The sequence below is a fragment of the Thalassophryne amazonica genome, chromosome 12, assembly GCF_902500255.1.
Source record: "Thalassophryne amazonica chromosome 12, fThaAma1.1, whole genome shotgun sequence".
Classification (NCBI taxonomy): domain Eukaryota; kingdom Metazoa; phylum Chordata; class Actinopteri; order Batrachoidiformes; family Batrachoididae; genus Thalassophryne; species Thalassophryne amazonica.
Genome location: NC_047114.1, coordinates 101,598,572 through 101,617,312, shown reverse-complemented (window position 1 = coordinate 101,617,312; position 18,741 = coordinate 101,598,572). Strand labels below are relative to the sequence as shown.

The window sequence follows — 18,741 nt, the reverse complement described above, 5'->3', positions numbered from 1 at the left end:
AAAGGTCTGAAAATTCACAGAGAAACTCACAGTAACAACCAGGTGGACGATAGATAATAACAAATAAAACTGGTTTTTGGGACTTCCAATTTGGATGGACAAGACTAAGAGTCAAGCTTTCAAATGAATTAAAGCTATGTCTGGGTTTTTGATTAATTAATAAGCTGGAATGGAAGATTGCTGCTAATCCTCTGCCCCGGCCCGTGCTACCAGCATTCTGACAGTTAGTGTGACTCGGGGGTGTTGACTCATTTAAACTAACATATTCATCCTGCTGTAACCAGGTTTCTGTAAGGCAGAATAAATCAATACGTTGATCAATTATTATATCATTTACCAACAGGGACTTAGAAGAGAGAGACCTAATGTTTAATAGACCACATTTAACTGTTTTAGTCTGTGGTGCAGTTGAAGGTGCTATATTATTTTTTCTTTTTGAATTTTTATGCTTAAATAGATTTTTGCTGGTTATTGGTAGTCTGGGAGCAGGCTACATTCTGGGAGCATTTGTTAATGGTAGTATACACCAGCAGTGGCAGCACATTTGGGATACTGAGACCAAGGGTAGACACCTTCACACTATTGTTTCAAAAGTAGAGCAGGGTAATGTATTACTGGGTGCCTCATGTCACGATGATGTGAAGTTGGCAAGGCTTAGGCTGGGTCAATGTGGATTAAACAGTGGGCTGTATGTGCTTGGGAAACATCTGGACAGTTGCTGTCATTTTTGCAGTGTCACTGAATCTGTTCTTCATGTGCTAATACATTGCCCTTTGTATGCAGAGGATAGAAGGGTCATGTTTTGCAGTTTGGTAGATCTGGGTTGTAGTACCTTTTCTTTGAGGACATTACTGGGGCATGGAGCCTCCTCAAAGGAGAGAGCGAATTTGGTGGTTTGTTTTTTTAAAAAACTGTGGCTTGTACTGGAAAATATGGGGGTGTTGTGTCTATCTCATTGACATTTAATAGGTGTTCTTTTGTCTTATAACCTGAGGGGGGGCAGCAATGCACTGTCCGTGTCTAGCCTGCCGACAACCAAGAAGAAGAAGAAGAAGAAGAAGAAGAAGAAGAAGAAGAAGCAGAAGCAGAAGAAGAAGAAGAAGAAGAAGAAGAAGAAGAAGAAGAAGAAGAAGAAGAAGAAGAAGAAGAAGAAGAAGAAACCTGCACTGGTCTGCTACAACTCCGTTTCCCAGCATGCAGTGCGTAATGACGGTGCGATTTCCCGCCTTTCGTGACGGTTTCCGGCATGTCGGGCCGAGAAGAAGAGCCGTCATAATGGAGTCTGTAGGTGGCTCGAACGTAGAAACGTGTTTATGTTTTCGCAGTGAGGTTTTAATCTAGTGTTTACTTTAAAAACGGAGATTTGCCGAAGAGCCAGCGTACCTAATGACCGGTAAATAGGTTGTGTGCTGCGGATTGTGTTGGTGAGTTGTTTAGTCTGCGGGCCGCCATTTAGCATTTAGCTCTTAGCTTCCAGGCGGAGGCGATAAACTAAAAGATTTTACAACGGTCTGTTTTCAAACCTTCGAAAATATTAAACCTGGATGTCGTGATGTGAGGGGTGGTTAGATTTAGTGTGACCAGCATTAGCTGCGCTGGGTACCGGTGTCACGTACAATTCTTTCCGCCTCGCTTAGAAAACAGCGCTTGGAACTTGAGGTGGATGGATGATGAAAGAAGCAAAACAACTTCGCAATTTACGTCGATATTTTGATGAATTTCTTAATTTACAGCAGCTTCATTAAACAAATGTACTCGAATGATTATCAGCACGACGGCTAGCTTACAGGCTAACCTCCGCTAACAAAAATTGATGAGTTCTGATTCCGTGTGAGTGAGGAGAAGCCGGATATTATATTTGGAACCGAAACTTCGTTAAAATGTGATATACCTGATTGTCTTTTAAGCATACCTGGTTTTAAACTTTTACGTAAAGATTCAATTTAAGTCAGAGGTGGTGTTATACTAATGGGGAGAGACCATATAGATGTTGAATTATGCAATGTATTGTTAGAGCAATTTGATATTGCAAGTAGAATTTGTAAAGGTAAGCGGCTGATAAATGGCGATTTTAACCTGCCAAGTATAGACTGGCAGAATGGCCTTGTAAATGAAGGTGAAAATTTATTTGCACAGAAATTCTTTGATAAAATCTGTGATTTGTTTCTATGTCTGAATGTGCTAGAGCCTACTAGAGAGGGATTGATTCCCCAAGTTGTTTAGACTTAGTCATTTCTTCCTCGGCGGTTGCAGTAAAGCATGTTAATGTTGGATGTCCTATTGGTAATGCTGATCACAGCGTATTAACCTGGGACTTTCATATTAAGGTCAATCATTCATGTACTCGTGAGTTATTTAGGTATGATTATAACCGAGCAGATTACGAAAAACTCTGTAATTTATTGAAAAATGTTGATTGGTCTTGTGTACTTACAAATGACTTGAATGTTGCATGGGACTATTTTCATAAGCAAATTAATATTGCTGTTAAGGAATGCGTACTTTCTGTAAAAATAACTAGTGGCGGCAAGATCAATCCACCCTGGTTAAATGTTTCTGTTAAAAGGGCTATCAGAAAGAAATATTTTTCCTTTAAAAGATAATCAGGAAACAAAATCTTACGCTAGTTATCAAGAGTATGTTAAGGCCTGAAATGCTGCCAATAAAAAAACCAGGGCAGCAAAGAGAGAGTTTGAAAAAAATCTCTGTTAAAGGGTCAAAAAGAACCCTGAGGCTTTTTATATGTATGTAAATAATAGGACTAAAAACAGGTTTACTATCAAAAAATTGAAAAATGAAAATGGCATGATTATTGATAATGATGAAGAAATTGCTGTTGAGTTAAATCTTTTTTTCCAGTCGGTCTTTGTGAATGAAGAAGATAAAAGCCTGATCTTGTTTAATGATTTTATGAAATGTATTTACGGCGAAACAGTATGTGATCCCTTTAATTTTTATGATCAAATTGTTGAACATCATGTTTTAGATGACATTTTTCTCACCTGAAGACGTGAAAAAATTGTTGCTTCAGATGAATGTTAATAAGTGGATGGGTCTGGACAAAATACATCCTCGAGTTCTTAAAGAGTCGACTGAGGCCATCTATTTACCCTTATTTTACATTCTTAGACAATCTTTTGACCAGTGTAGACTTCCTGACACTTGGAAGAGGGCCAATGTGACCCCAATTTTCAAGAAAGGTGAAAAGACCATAACAGGTAATTACAGGCCTGTGAGTCTGACATCACAGGTTTGCAAATTATGTGAAAAAATCATTCGAGATTAGCTTGTAATCTTTATAGAAAAAGTGCTCTCGAACGATCAGCATGGTTTTTGAAGGGGCAGATCCTGTCTCACTAATTTACTTGTTACTCTTGAAGAATGGACGCAAATGTATGACGAGGGCTTACCCTTTGACGCCCTGTATCTCGATTTTCGAAAAGCATTTGACTCTGTGCCGAGTGCCAGACTCATTTATAAACTGCGAAAGTACGGTATAGAAGGAAGACTTTGTAATTGGATAGAAAATTTCTTAAGTGACAGGGAACAGAGTTTGTATGAATGGTGTGAAGTCCTCTTGGATGAAGGTCACCAGTGGTGTCCCCCAGGGATCGGTCATAGGGCTGATATTGTTTTTGCTTTTTATTAATGATTTGCCATGTGCAATAAAGTCAAATTGTAAAATTTTCACCGATGACACGAAGGTGTATCACCCCATCCTTTCTTTAGCTGATGGGGAAGACCTCCAGTCAGACATAGTCTCATGGCTTGGTCTGAAGAATGGTTACTTGGGTTTAATGAAGGAAAATGTAAAGTTCTCCATATTGGTAGAAAAAAATCCATGTTATGATTATTTTATGAATGAAAAACAATTAGAAGTGGTTTCAGAAGAAAGAGACCTAGGAGTGTTGATTTCTAAGGACTTACCCCTTTACCGCCACATTGCTCTTTCGGCAGCTAAGGCCAATAGAATTATTGGGATGATAAAAAGGGCCTTTTTGTTTATTGACACTCCTTTCTTCTTTTATACAAAACGTTTGTTCGTCCTCACCTTGAATATTGTGTGCAGGCATGGTCACCATATTTGCAGAAAGACAAAAATATTTTAGAGAAAGTACAGAGAAGGGCCACTAAGTTGGTTCCAGAATTTAAAGATTTGTCTTATGAGGATAGGCTCTTGCAGCTTGGTCTCACAAGTCTTGAAGACAGACAAACTCAAGGTGATTTGATTGAAATATACAAAATTTTGCATGGCTTTGAGAATGTTGACCCCACTGTATTTTTTGGATTGAGAAGGTATACTGGCCTTAGAGGTCATGAATTGTGCTTGGAAGTTAATAGATCTAGATTAAATGTGAAGAAAGAATTCTTTAGTAACCGAGCAGTAAAGATCTGGAATAGTTTATCACCTGAAGTGGTCTTATCCTCAAGTACAGATATTTTTGAAGCAAATTATGATCTGTATTATAGTATAATGAATGCCACTAAATTTTAATTAATAGCTGTTTTTATTGAATGTTATTTGTTATGATGTGTCATTATATGCAATCATGTATACAAATATTTTACACAATAAAATGAATTATGAATTATAATTATGAATTATAACACTAGAAGACAGTTGCCAGTTATGACTTCTGAAACAAGGGGAAAAAACAGCATAGTTCAGCTGAAGCATTAGTGGATGTAAAATATTCTGTGTCTGTTAAGAGCTTCACCTCTTGTTCCACGTGTGTATTTCCCACCAGTGTCACGTACGTCCACTAAAGTTAAAATACAATAGATTAATATATATTCATACATATAAAAACAAAAGGAAGATATCAGATAAGATAAAACACTAAAAGATAAAAAGAGATACAGAAGACCACACAACTCTCATGCAGTATTAAAAGCCATGGAGTAAAAATACGTTTTTAAACGAGATTTAAAAGTATCCAGGGTGGGGTCATTTTGATATGAGTGGGCAGCTTATTCCATAACTTAGGAGCCGCCACTGAAAAAGCACCGTCCCCCCTGGTCTTTTGTCTGCTTTTTGGCACAGTAAGACGGAGCTGATCAACTACTCTCAGTGCTCTCGTGGGGGCGTAGATATGTATAAGATCAGCAATATACTGAGGTGCCAGACCATTTAGTGACTTAAAAACAATGAAATTTTAAAATTTATTGTAAAACGGACAGGAAGCCAGTGGAGAGAGGTGAGAATGGGGCTGATGTGATCATGCTTACGAGTGCCTGTTAAGACAAGCAGCAGCATTTTGGACTAACTGTAAGTGGGCGAGGGAGGCCTTATTAATGCCAGTGTACATACAGTGCATTACAGTAGTCCAAACGGGTCAAGATAAAAGCATGAATCAAACACTCAAAATCATTAAAAGATACAACAGATTTAATTTTAGATAAAAGCCTCAGATGATAAAAACTGGTTTTAACTAATGAATTTATCTGTTTATCAAGTTTAAAATCACTGTCCATTTTAACACCAAGGTTTGTGACACTGGGTTTTACATATGCGTGCAGGGAGCCCAGTTCTATAGAGGAGACGCCACAGGCTTGACTGGGTCCAAACACCATGACCTTGGTTTTTTCTTCATTTAAATTTAAAAAATTAAAAGCCATCCATCTCTTGATGTCCTTTAGACACTCTAATAAAACACTTTCTTCACTCAGTGAAGAAAGTGTGTTAACCTTGGTAGGTGAGTTAGTCAGCTCAAACAGGTAGTCTAAGCCTAGTAAATGAATGCAGGTATTGTCTTCATACTAATGCTGTTTTTTTTTTTTTTGGTGCTTATTTGTTAAAATATGTCACATTTGAATTTCACCATGAAGATTCAAAATTGGCTTAATTCATTCAGAGTCAAATTTAGTCGTCATCTAGTTGATGACTAATGTTACCTGACTAGTTGACTAATGATTTTCATTAGTCGTCCCAACCATATCCCGCAGTGCTTTTTCTTTTTAAATTGTGCAGTTTAGTGCATAAAATGGCTGCAGTCAGCTCTGAACAGCCGAGCACACATGCAGACTATAAGATCAGTGTCAGAGAACCAGTGGGATTAGCTGCTTCACAGTTCAGAACCTGACATTGACGTGCATGTATAAAAGCTTGTAACCTGGCATCAAACGGTTGTTGGTTATTTTAACCTTCATGATCAATGAAAAATCAGTTGACTTTATATCTACCATAACCAAGACTTCAAATCAAGGAAAAACACTGATTTAAATTCCAGATGCTGTGCACACGATTGTGTGCTTTGACCTAATCCTTTTGGGTGGTTCCACACATGTGCAATACGGACTTTGTCATGGGGGGGGTTGTTACTGATGTATTCTTTAATCGTGAACATCACTGAGTTTTTAAAATGCCTATCGCAAAGCGTTCTCCTTTTTTTTATGACATCGTGTAAGTTTTATAAGTCCGCGGACACTGATCTGTGTGTTACAGATACAAATCAGTTTCCTCGGATCCGCGGAGTTTCGCGGAGGAAAAATGCCACTCAAAGTGTAGCTGTTACGACAGTTGTCGTAAAGCAGGACTGGTTGGTTGCTGTGGCGACGCTTTGTGGCTCCTGTGCGGCGCTTAAGCTAAATGTAGCATGTGGACATCCCAAGCTTTTAGAGCTTTGAAGTTTTTAAAAGATTTGTGCAGCATGTCTGTGTCACAGACCGACGTCGCACAGAGAGAAGATGGTGAGAAAGACGGTTTGAAAAGGTCTTATAAGGACAAGAATCAGTGGAATTGTCCCTGGCTTCATCAACACACCTGAAAGATAAAAGAAACGGGAAAAGTGAACTGTGCCCTCTCAGGAAACACGGTAAGCATTTTCTCTCTTGAAAATAAACATTCTGCTGTTCAAACAGGATTTTAGACAAGATTATGTGACTTTTTTTTCACTAATCTAGATTTTCTTTCATTGTAAAAAAGACGTAGCTTTGAATGGATTTAGGCTGCATGAATTTACACAAGAATATGTGACTTCTTACTATTAGGTATGTTATTGATATTTTACCACGATTTTCCAAATATTCTACAAGCTTTAGTTGTGGTTTTTGAAATGCTGTAACAGTCTTTTCAGTCTTCATAAATTTCATGTAGTTTAATTGTTCTGAGTTGATGCATAATTTGGTTTACAATTAAAAGGAAAATCATTCCCGGTCCTACTTCCATGTCATATTCTGTTATTTCATCACCACCATTGACAGGTCAAATAAAAGGTTGAATATAGGATAATTTAAATATCCACTAATTTTGAGACTTTTTGTTCCAGGAGATGCTGAAAATGTATCATTAGATAAAAAAAATAAATTCTGGGGCTCTAGACCCCAGCTCCTGGATGCTGCACCCCCCCCCCTTGCGAATTTTCCTTGGATTTCACAGTTTTCATTTCACAGCCCTGATACAAATCAGACTTACCCCTCTCTTCTTCTACGGTGCTTCATGGCAGCTGGCATCCTTATTGTTGTACTGCTGCCACCTCCATCAGTCTGTTATAGCAGTTCTAAATCCTCTCATTGAGTCCGGTGTCATTCAGGTATTTAAAAAGCCAACACTTATACTCTCACTTTACCTTATAGCTAAAATGCTTCCTACAGAAACTTCTTTCAGGCCTTACAATTGATTTCTTTCAGTTTTTACTCTTTAATAGATTAAAAAAAATGACTAGATATATTTTAAGGTACAATTAAAGCTAAATACTGTACAGGTATATTAATTGGTTATGATTAGGGATGCGTATTGATAAGATTTTATCGATTCTGCTTATCGATCCGATTCCTTATCGATTCCCTTATCGATACCTCTTGTGAATTTTGTACTAAAAGTAGGCTTTACAGGTTTTCTATGTATTTCATTAAGTCTTAAAGTAAATAAATATGAAATTGGTCACTGTATCCTTGATCTCTGGACATAAATAAAAATAAACAAAACGGTGTTTTGCTTTGAAGTTATTAATTCCGACTGGATTCTATCGTTCTAACTTGACTCGGCAGAGAGCCGCGCAACGTTTGGAGCTGTGTGAACAGAATGGAGGACGATTCTCGTTTCTTTCTCGCAACAAGACAGGAGTCCCAGTTAGTAACTTTAATCTGCACAAAAGTGACTCACGATTTCACATATTCAGGGATGAAAGTGGTGAAAACCAAAAAAAAGCTGAAACCCAAAATTACCCCCCAACACCACCTGCATGAAAATGTTTGAATTCTAGAATCTCTGAAATGCAATCTGGGACTATTCCAGATAGTGATGGCAATTCCGAAGCCTCATGAACCAATGAGCCACTGCAACACAACTGGCTGAAAATCGACACACTGCTTTGACGCGTTTGATACAGTTTGAAGGGTGACATCTGCTGGATTACCTTGAGCGAGTGCCCTGACAAATGTTTGCATTAATTCATGACTGATGTGGTTTGTTCTTGAAAAAATTCATATGTATTATTGTCTTTTTAATGTAATAAATAGTCCCTACAGATGCACACATAATGGTTATGAAAGCCTTCAATGTAGACGATATGTAGATTTGTGTTATCATTCCTCAAACTATATTTGGATAAAATGTGCTTCTGCAACTGGCTCTCATGTTACTGTAATTTGTAAATTAGAGTAGAGGGGATAGGAGACGGTGATTGTGCAACTTTCAATTCCCTCACTACCTCTCCTGCTAACTATACTAAATGAACTCTAAACGAGACCTAAATATAAACTAATGCTTTCCCTGGCTCCGATTCACAATGTCGATCAACAATGTCGCTAGCAATCTCCTCTCAAAAATCCACGGTTTGAGCCTTGATTCAGATCTCATTTAAATACTTGGGAACGCCCAGATTATTTGAATTTCCCGCGAAGCTCAACACATAGTGTGACGTAACGAGCCCTCGCTCGCAGTGGTCACGTGATGGGGTGTGTGCTCGAAACGCTGCTCACTGACACTTCCGGTTCAAAAAGTTTGATGCTGTGTCGAGCAGAGTGACTCGAGCTTAACATCACTAATTCTAGACAATAAACGAGTGAGTGCAGCATCCATTTTGGTGAGGAAAAAAAAACAACTTATTCAAATTAATTCCAGTAGTATTCTGCTCTTACTAGGATGCAGCAGTTTTCTAGTTTGGCAGATAGTTCTGGAGGAAATCACTGAAGAAATTAATAAACTAAAAATATGGTTTGACCGAAACAAACTCATTAAACTTAAATAAGACAGGGATGAAATGGAGGTGTAAGAGTCACTAGGTGTTCACAGGAAACATTTATTTCTGTATGTATGTATGTATTTATTTATGTATGTTCATTGTTAGTTGGTTTTATATTTTCTGTTTTTTCTGGTTCATTTTGTCTCTTTCTCTAAAATTGTATATAATCATTAGATTAGTTATTACTATTATTGTTGTGCTTGCTATTATTAATATATAAACAAAAATACATTTAAAAAATATTACAATTTGTAATACATTTGACTCTTTTACGACAAACGCTTGACAGCTGCAACTGCTTAATGGGGGGAGAAGCGAAAGAAAAAAATGAATCAACGAAGCAATGATTGAAACAGTGCTTCGATCTGCAAATCACTGCTTCGATTGGTTCAAGGTTCAAAGCAAAGCCGCACTGCAGAAACGGTTGATTACAGACCTGCTGCAGGGTCTGTAATCAATGTAGAGAAATGATAATTTTCCTGACAAACACCCCCAAAAACAATGGCCACTCTGAAGGACCGATAAGGGAATCGTTAAGTAAAAAGGTTATTGATGTCGGTGGATCGAATCATTTCTTAACGATACCCGAAAGGAACCGGTTCTCGATACCCATCCCTAGTTATGATTTTTATTATTTATATTGAAACTTGTGGTATTTGAAAGCACTGCATTCTGGTGATGGGTTTTCATAACATTATGTAGAATTCAGTTGGTCTGGTGGCATTATTTGGCATTAATATGCGGTCTTCATCTGGTGGTCTTTTTTTTATTATTATTATTATTATTAAATTTTTTAACTATTGCATCAGTTTGACTTACAAGTGGCAAAAGACTTTTCATTGATAATAGTTGTCATGTCTTCAAGTGTATTATTTACTAAAAGCAGAAAGGGTGTAATTATTGATTTTATTTTACCAGACACTTAGAATTTGATCAGTGTAGCATGAAAGCAGAATTAATGTCAGTTAATGCAGACAGGCATTGAATTTGTGGAAACTTGTTACAGACAAAACATACAAGACAGAAAATAAATTTCAGTATAATTAAGACTTGAGCCATATTTTGTTCCAGTATGAGTCAAATGCCACCATTTCAAACCAAGAAAAACTGTCCATAGTGCTCTCAGAATGCATCAAATTGCACTTTTTTTTTTTTCTTTCAGAATTTCCAGGGATGGCATGCCCCCAGGCACCCCAAAGGGACCTCATGCCTTCGGCGCTCAGCCATCCACTCACAGAAAATGTTTAGTCAAAAAAATTTCAGTTGCATGCTCCCATGCACACACACACACCTGGCTGTTCGATGGCATCGCACAGACAGTAAAAAAAAAAAAAAAAAAAAAATGCAAGGCATTAACCAGAATGGCTGTAATGGGTGGCGCTGACTGAACAGTCCCCCTAAAAATTGGTCCGCCCTGCCTTCACTGCACATGCGTCATCAGCCGCGGTTCACGGATTATCACCTCATTCCTGCTTCAAACTGCCTCCAGTCATCATCTGTCTCAGCCACAGATATCTGAAGCTTTTCTACAACAATCATTTCCACATAAATTTAGCATTATTTCATAATAAAAGACGGAGGAAGCGATCAGAGCGCCGCGGCTACACAAGCTGTTATCTGACACATTCACTGAGTGTTGGTCATTTCAAAGCATCAGAGTATTGCCTCGTTTCTGCTTAAAATGGCCGTGTTTCTGCTTCAAGCTAACTTCAGAATGATTTAAGAGGTTTTACTTTGTCACCTGATGGTTAATAACATGAATCCATTTGATCACCTTGAAGAGACTCAGTCTCAGATGAGCTACTGAGCTCTGAAATGGCGCATGCGCAGTGGAGGCAGGGCGGATCAGTTTTGGGGGGGGCGGGCCTTCGGTCTGCGACACTGGATCCAATGAGTCTGATTTTAATTCAGAAACACTCAAATCAGTTTCATATGAGTTTGTACTATGGGGGCACCACATCACTTCCTGTTGAGCAGTTTTGAGTTTGTTTCCTTAATAAGTGGTTCCAGCCTCTTTTCTTTGGAGCACACAAGTGTGCTTGACCTTTGTACTAGTTTCTCGCTAAGGACGGCTGAGTCCCCCCCCCTTGGTTGTGAAGTGTGTGACTGTATTTACAGAGCTGTGAAAACTCTACGGATACGAGGAATTCTGTGGATTTCATCATGGGGGGGGGGTGTTAGTGTTGTACTCTGTAATTGTAGAGAAGCTTGAATCTTCGACTGGACTGGGTTGCTTGCACGAGGACGTTTCGCTTCAAATCGCAGAAGCTTCCTCAGCTAAAATTCTTGCTCTGGTAGTCTGACTTCTGTCTGACTCTTGTAGAGAAGAATAAAACAGATGCCAACAAAAGTTGGAGTTTTAAACCTAACCAGACCCCTACTACTGAGAGGCAGACTGCTATAGGCTTGTGACTAAACAATAGCTCTAATTAGCAACTATTGTGCTGTAGTTAGCACACCTAATGGCAGGACAGCTGTCCCTCTAATGATGGGATGGATGCCTTTCTGATGGCTCCCTTGATGATGTGAATGACTCATTACCATGAACAAAAGACTGAAACTCCTTTGACCTGAGTACCCCATTGTAAACAGGGGATAAAGTGTGTCTCAGACCCCCTCCCCGGTCAAGGCTGGGTTTCAAACGTTTTACAAAGAATGCCTCCTTGACCCCTCTCTCAATCCATTTCTTCTCTCTGGCTAATATTTTAACTTCCTTGTCCCCAAACGTGTGGTTAGTGTCTTTAAGGTGGAGGTGAACCGCAGACTGAGGTCCACTGGCGCCGCTAATATTTTAACTTCCTTGTCCCCAAACGTGTGGTTAGTGTCTTTAAGGTGGAGGTGAACCGCAGACTGAGGTCCACTGGCGCCCTTTCTTGGACAACTTGATTGTTGGAAATTGGACAACTGAGAGCCTACACAGAAACTCTGTAATTGTGATCGTCACTGAGTTTTTAAAATCTTTAGCTGTGGTTTTTGAAATGCTGTAAGTCTTTTCAGTCTTCATGAATTTCATGTAGTTTTAATTGTGCTGAGTTAATGCATAATTTGGTTTACTATTAAAAGGAAAATCATTCCAGGTCCTACTCGCACATCATATTCATTATCACTGACAGTTCAAATGAGAGGTTGAATCTAGGCTCATTTAATTATGCACTTCTTTTGAGATTTTTTTCTTCCAGGAGATGCTGGAAATGTATCATTAGATACAAATTAATTTGGTTTGCGGGGCCCCACGGGGCCTGAGACCCTGGCTTCTTGGCTGGAAATTTTCTTAGGATTTCACAATTTTCATTTCATAGCCCTGGTATTTAACAGGTGAACTCTTAATTGTGAGACTTCAGAGCAGACAATACACTGACCGCCATCTGTGATTGTTGGCGCCCCCTAAGGGAAGAAGTGGCAGACATTGCTTATTGTTTTGAGTACTGGATCAGTTTAATAATCCTGGGTTAGACTTGCTCTAATAGGCGGTATGGTGTCTTAGTGGTTAGCACTGGTGCCTCACAGCAAGAAAGTTGTGGGATCGCTTCCTGCCCTTCCTGTGTGGAGTTGGCATGCTCTCCCCGTGCCTGTGTGGGTTTCCTCCGGGCACTCCAGTTTCCTCCACAATCAAAACATGCTTATTTAGGGTCTGCTCCTTTCTCTGTGGCAACCCACTGCTCCTAGTGGTTGGATTATGGTACAATTTCTGGAAACAAGGAGCTACAGAGATGATGACTGAAGGATTCAGAGAGGAAAAAATGTAATATTTGAAAGGAAATATGACTTGAAGTTTGAGGCTGTGGGGTCATTCCATGTCAATTCTAATAAAATTTGACCACAAAATGTTTTTTTTTTTTTTTTTTTTTTTTTCTTCTTTCAGATTTCAGTGGTTTCTCCCACAATAACTGTTGACCACAGATATGCCAAATTTACATATTTCATAGCCAGTATAGCTGCATTAAGGAGCCAAGAAATGGAAAGGCTTCTTTGAGTGTAATGGTATGCTTCAGTGTCTCAAACATGGACGCTCGCAATAGTCAATGTAATACTTTCCATAGTTTGAGCATACATAAACTTCACAGTTTAGTGTCAGTGTCTGTAGTTTGACTATAGTCCAAGTCTGGGTGTCCATGACAACTGCCACAGAAAATGTCAGGCCTCTAAGTCCATTATTTGCTGAGATATTACCTTGAACATGGCTCCAGAAATGACGGCCATAATTTTTGCCTAAAAAACAGCAGACCCCATGCACACTAAATTGGCCATATCTCAAACTACTTGGCCTACAGGCCTCAAACTTCAGATTTGTTGTTCTGAATAGTCTGGGAATATTTGATTAAAATTTAAAGAAAATCTGAGACAAAGTGCGTGAGACCCCTCAAATATTCGTTGAATTGACATGGAATGACCCTGTGTTGAACCTTTGACCTTTTGGTGAAGAGAAGTTGTAGGTGGTCATGTGTGATGTTATACTGTGTGGTACCACTTGTGTTGCTTTTGACAAATGAATAAATGCCTTGTACACTATCAGGTGTCCCACATTTGGTGCAACCAAATACCATCTTAGAGCACTAATTTTGTGATGAAATTACATTCTGCTGTCTTGGGAATGAGATGGCAAAATTTCAGAGCACAAAGTGCAACAGATTTTTTCTATGTGATCACAAAATTAATGGTGAAGCAGGTGTGTCTACGGATGCTACACATGAAAGTGAATGCATTCAAATGCAATATTTGTCAACAGTATCTTTATTTTCATAAGAAATTGGCACACAGTTAATCAATAAGCACATCCAACAGCTTAAGTACTGAAAGCCTTTATTTCCATTTTTGTCATCTGAGAGCTCCACAAACATGTTTGACTTTCCGATCAAGTCATTTACAACGTGTCAATTGAACATTCATGACTGCTTTGTTTCCTTCGCTATGATGATATATAAAATGTAAAACGTACCCATATAAAATTCACAGAACTTTAACCAACCATCACATTCAGAAATACCTCAATTTTTAAGTATTTTCTACTTTGTAGATTGTAGCACAGTACATACCATGCAGTTTTAGAAGATTGTAATTGTGGTAATAAACTCACTAAAATAAGATAACTTTAATGCTATATTTATCATTAAACATTGATAAATATATATTAAACTGATTTCATTAAATACATGACATTGTAGGTATTTTAAGTAGCCACTGACATTGTCTACAGACACTACACCTAATGACTGGAAACTTCATATATTTCTTCTAAAAACTTATTATTGTGCAATATTTGCTGTGTTTCTATGCTATGACAAGTGAATACCAACACAAAACACAAATAATGCTGTAGTATTTATGTACGTGGGTTGCACATAGATTTCTGTAATGTAATATCATTCTCTACGGACACTACAGTTATTTTTGGACAAATGGAACACAGGTGCTGGTTATATAATTAGAATATCATGAAAAAGTTGCTTTATTTCAGTAATTCCATTCAAAATGTGAAACTTGTATACACAGACTGATATATTTGAAATGTTTATTTCTTTTAATTTTGATGATTATAACTGACAACTAATGAAACCCCAAATTCAGTTCTCAGAAATGAGAATCTTGTGAAAAGGTTGAATATTGAAGACACCTGGTGTCAGACTCTAATCAGCTAATTAACTCCAAACACCTGCAAAGGTCTTTAACTGGTCTCTGTCTGGTTCTGTGGGCGACACAATCACAGGGCAGACTGCTGACTTGATGTCTTGTCTGGACTAAAGACAAAAAGGGCTCTGGACTGCTGCTGAGTGCTCCAAAGTTATGTTCTCTGATCAAAGTACATTTTGCATTTCCTTTGGAAATCAAGGTCCCAGAGTCTGGAGGAAGACAAGAGAGGCACAGAATCCACGTTGCTTGAGGTCCAGTGTAAAGTTTCCACAGACAGTGATGGTTTAGGGTGCCGTGTCATCTGCTGCTGGTGTTGGTCCACTGTGTTTCTGAGGTCTGAGGTCAACACGGCCGTCTACCAGGAAGTTGTAGAGCACTTCATGCTTCCTGCTGCTGACTAACTTTATGGAGATGCAGATTTCATTTTCCAACAGGACGTGGCACCTGCACACAGTGCCAAAGCTACCAGTACCTGGTTTAAGGGCCGTGGTATCCCTGTTCTTAATTGGCCAGCAAACTCACCTGACCTTTAACCCCATAGAAAATCTCAGAATCAGAATTGCCTTTATTGTCATTGTAATTTGCATTACGAGATTTGAGTGCAACTCCAAAAAGGTGCTTTCTGTGGTGCTAGTAATTTTTAGCCAAATAAAAGACTGAAATTTAACGGTAAATTATTCAGATATATAAACATAAGGTAAGATAAAATAAATGAAATGCGGGCTAAGTAATGTAAAACGAGAATCATATACAACTGTGGAATCATATTGCATGGGAATATTGCACATGGTTTACAGATATTGCACAAGAAACTTGAAGGTGCGGATTAGTGATTTGTTTTTGTTCAGTGCAGTGATCGCTCTGGGGAGAAAGCTGTCCCTGAGTCTTTGTCCTAGTTTTGATTGACCTATACCGTGGGCCGGAGGGTCGTAGGTCAAACAGGTGGTTGCTGGGGTGGGATGTGTCTTTATTGATGGTGGCAGCTCTGCTGAGGTAGCGAGAGCTGGCAATGTCTTCCAGGCTGGGCAGAGAGCAGCCAGTCCCCTGGGCTGTGTTGATCACCCTCTGCAGCGCTCTCCTGTCTGCTGCTGAGCACCCCCTGTACCACGCTGTGATGCAGTACGTCAGGATGCGCTGGATGGTGGCTCTGTAGAACAACACCAGCAGCTTCTCCTCCAGATTGTTTCTCCTGAGCACCCTCAGGAAGTGGAGTCGCTGCTGGGCTTTCTTCACCACCACTGTGGTGTTGGCCAGTGATGCCGGTAACGCGTTACTCTAATCTGACCACTTTTTTTAGTAACGAGTAATCTAACGCGTTAATCTTTCCAAATCAGTAATCAGATTAAAGTTACTTCTCCATGTCACTGTGCGTTACTATTATTTTTCATTGTGGGACGATAACAGCATTAAACTTGGTCCGTGGGCAGGAGGTCGGGGTTCGACTGAACTGCCCACTTTAAGCGAGCTGTGAGCTTTTAATCCGCGTTTTTTTGCAGCTGCTCGACTCGTCCTCACCTCTTAAAGCGCGGTGATCAGCACACCTGCACTGAACTTTACAAAGACATTTTTATACTTTTTTTCCTCCTTTATTTAGAATTCTGAGCTGAGCCGCTCTGTATCTGCTCGTTAAAAACAGCTGATCCTCCGCGAGGCGTCAACAACTAACACTATTTTCCACTCAAATGCACCTAAACTCTCTTTCTGAGGACCACATGATGTGAAAACGCAATAAAACTTTCTTACCTGTAAATCTGGTCATGTTTTCTGCATAAATAAATGTTATCCATTCTTTGTGCTCAAACGCCAAAGTAGGGGCGAATCCAGATGGAATGGGGGCGTGGGGGAGGGATGTGCCCCCCTCCCCCACAACACCCCTAGATTAAAGGTGCAATTTTGAAGCCGTTTTTTACTACAACTAATATTGCTTAAAATAATAATTTCGACAAGTAAAATGTTTAGAGAGAATTTAAATGTTAGAAAAATGTTAGAATTTAATAGTTACCTTTATAAACAATGTAGGCTCGAAATTGCAAGTTTTACTGTTACAGTGCTGTCAACAGTTAAATATGAGGTCAAGAAAGACGTCTTTATTTTACTTTTTATAAAACAAGTATTTATTTTCATTGAAGTCAAGAAAGGGTGACTATAAAGTGAGTTTTGGCAAAACAGGTATCATTGTCATGTTGAGGTGGCAGAGGGTTGTTGTCGGCAGCTGGGAAAAGTAACTAGTAATCTAACTTAGTTACTTTTACAATTGAGTAATCAGTAAAGTAACTAAGTTACTTTTTCAAAGTACTGTGGCAACACTGGTGTTGGCAGTCTAGGAGAGGCGTCAGAGAGCTGCACTCCCAGGAACCTGATGGAGCTGACCCTACGGGGTATTGTGAAGAGGAAGATGCCACCGCCAGGCCCAACAATGCAGAAGAGCTGAAGGCCACTATCAGAGCAACCTGGGCTCTCATGCCACCTGAGCAGTGCCACAGACTGATCGACTTCATGCCACGCCGCATTGCTGCAGTCATTAAGGCAAAAGGAGCCCCGTCTACGTATTGAGTGCTGGACATGCTCGTACTTTTCATGTCATTCTTTTCAGTGGCCCAAATTTCTAAAAATCTTTTTTTTGTATTGGTCTTTAGTAAAATAATTTTCTGAGATACTGAATTTGGGATTTTCATTAGTTGTCAGTTATAAACATCAAAATTAAAAATAAATATATCAGTCTGTAATGAATGTATACATTATACAAGTTTCACTTTTTGAATGGAATTAGTGAAATCAACTTTTCATGATATTATATGACCAGCACCTGTATGTCTGATAAATACAAACTTGAGTATTATACATCAAAATAAACAGTTTTTTGTGCTATATTATTATGTTTGTAATTGCTCTAAAGCGATAGCCATTTTTCAACAATAGTACACCTGATAGTATACAAGGCAGGGTTCTCCCCAGACAGTGTAACAAACTGCGTAGCGCCATTATACTGTTATGACAGCGCCGTTATAGTGTGCCGTGTTGTCTGATATTTTTTTAATCCAGACAGGCTGTTTGTGCTGAACAGACTGCTGCCTGCTCGCCTCTCCCACACCGGCAGCCAGCCGAGCAGAGTCACAGCGCTGCAGCTCAGAGACTGAAGGAACAAAAACTGTCAGTCTTCCAATAAAAAGAGCTCCTTCTGCCTGTGCAGCTAGTGACACATGAAGGCTTTCTTCTGTAGAATAAAGCCTTCATGTCTCCAAAGTTTGCTCAAGTAAGCCGCAACGACAGTGTGAGAGTGAGAGTGACAAAAAGTGAACAGCAGACGCTACATGGTGTAAAATAAAAAAGTGAGGCAATTTTATCAACTGTCATCTCAGCACACAGCCTCAGTGAAACCAAAAAGTGATTCAGAAAGTTTTTCTTCCAGGGTTTCATCTTTAAAAGAGCAGATTTACTTCTTACAGAAGTGTTTTTTTTTTTTTCCATTTTCTTTTTATTGTTTCTGCATCAATGACACCAGATCAGATTTCTTGTATGTGAAAAGTTACTTTGTAATAAATTGATTCTGATTGACAATGAAATCCAGATTTATCTCTTGTTCAAATGACGATTAGAGGTTATATTGTTAAAAAGTCTGCAATCCTACTCAGAAATGTTAAAAAGAAAAACTAACTGTCAACATGACAGAAAAACTCTGTCTGTCTGACTGGATTAAAGGTACAATGTGTCATTTTGAAGAGGAGAGCAAATGTTATGTCCTTCAAACATTAATGTTTTTAAAGTTTTCACTGTTAGTTATTTTATTAACTTAGACAGAAACATGCAAAAGAACTTTGATACTGCAACATAAGTGTCATTTTGTTTTCTATTCTTGCTTTCAATGCGTCTAAAACCAGACAAAATGACTCGCAACACGCCGCCTCGGTTGATAATTGCCAAAGCACCC

General features: G+C 38.9%; 1 protein-coding gene across 1 annotated transcript in view; it reads left to right on the top strand.

The window, feature by feature from the left end:
* Positions 1-1,212: 1,212 nt before the first annotated feature.
* Positions 1,213-18,741, top strand: part of wdr33 (WD repeat domain 33) — a 74,499-nt gene continuing 56,970 nt past the window's right edge. The window contains 1 exon segment of the mRNA XM_034183914.1: positions 1,213-1,424. The gene's annotated coding sequence lies outside the window, so the exon portion shown is untranslated.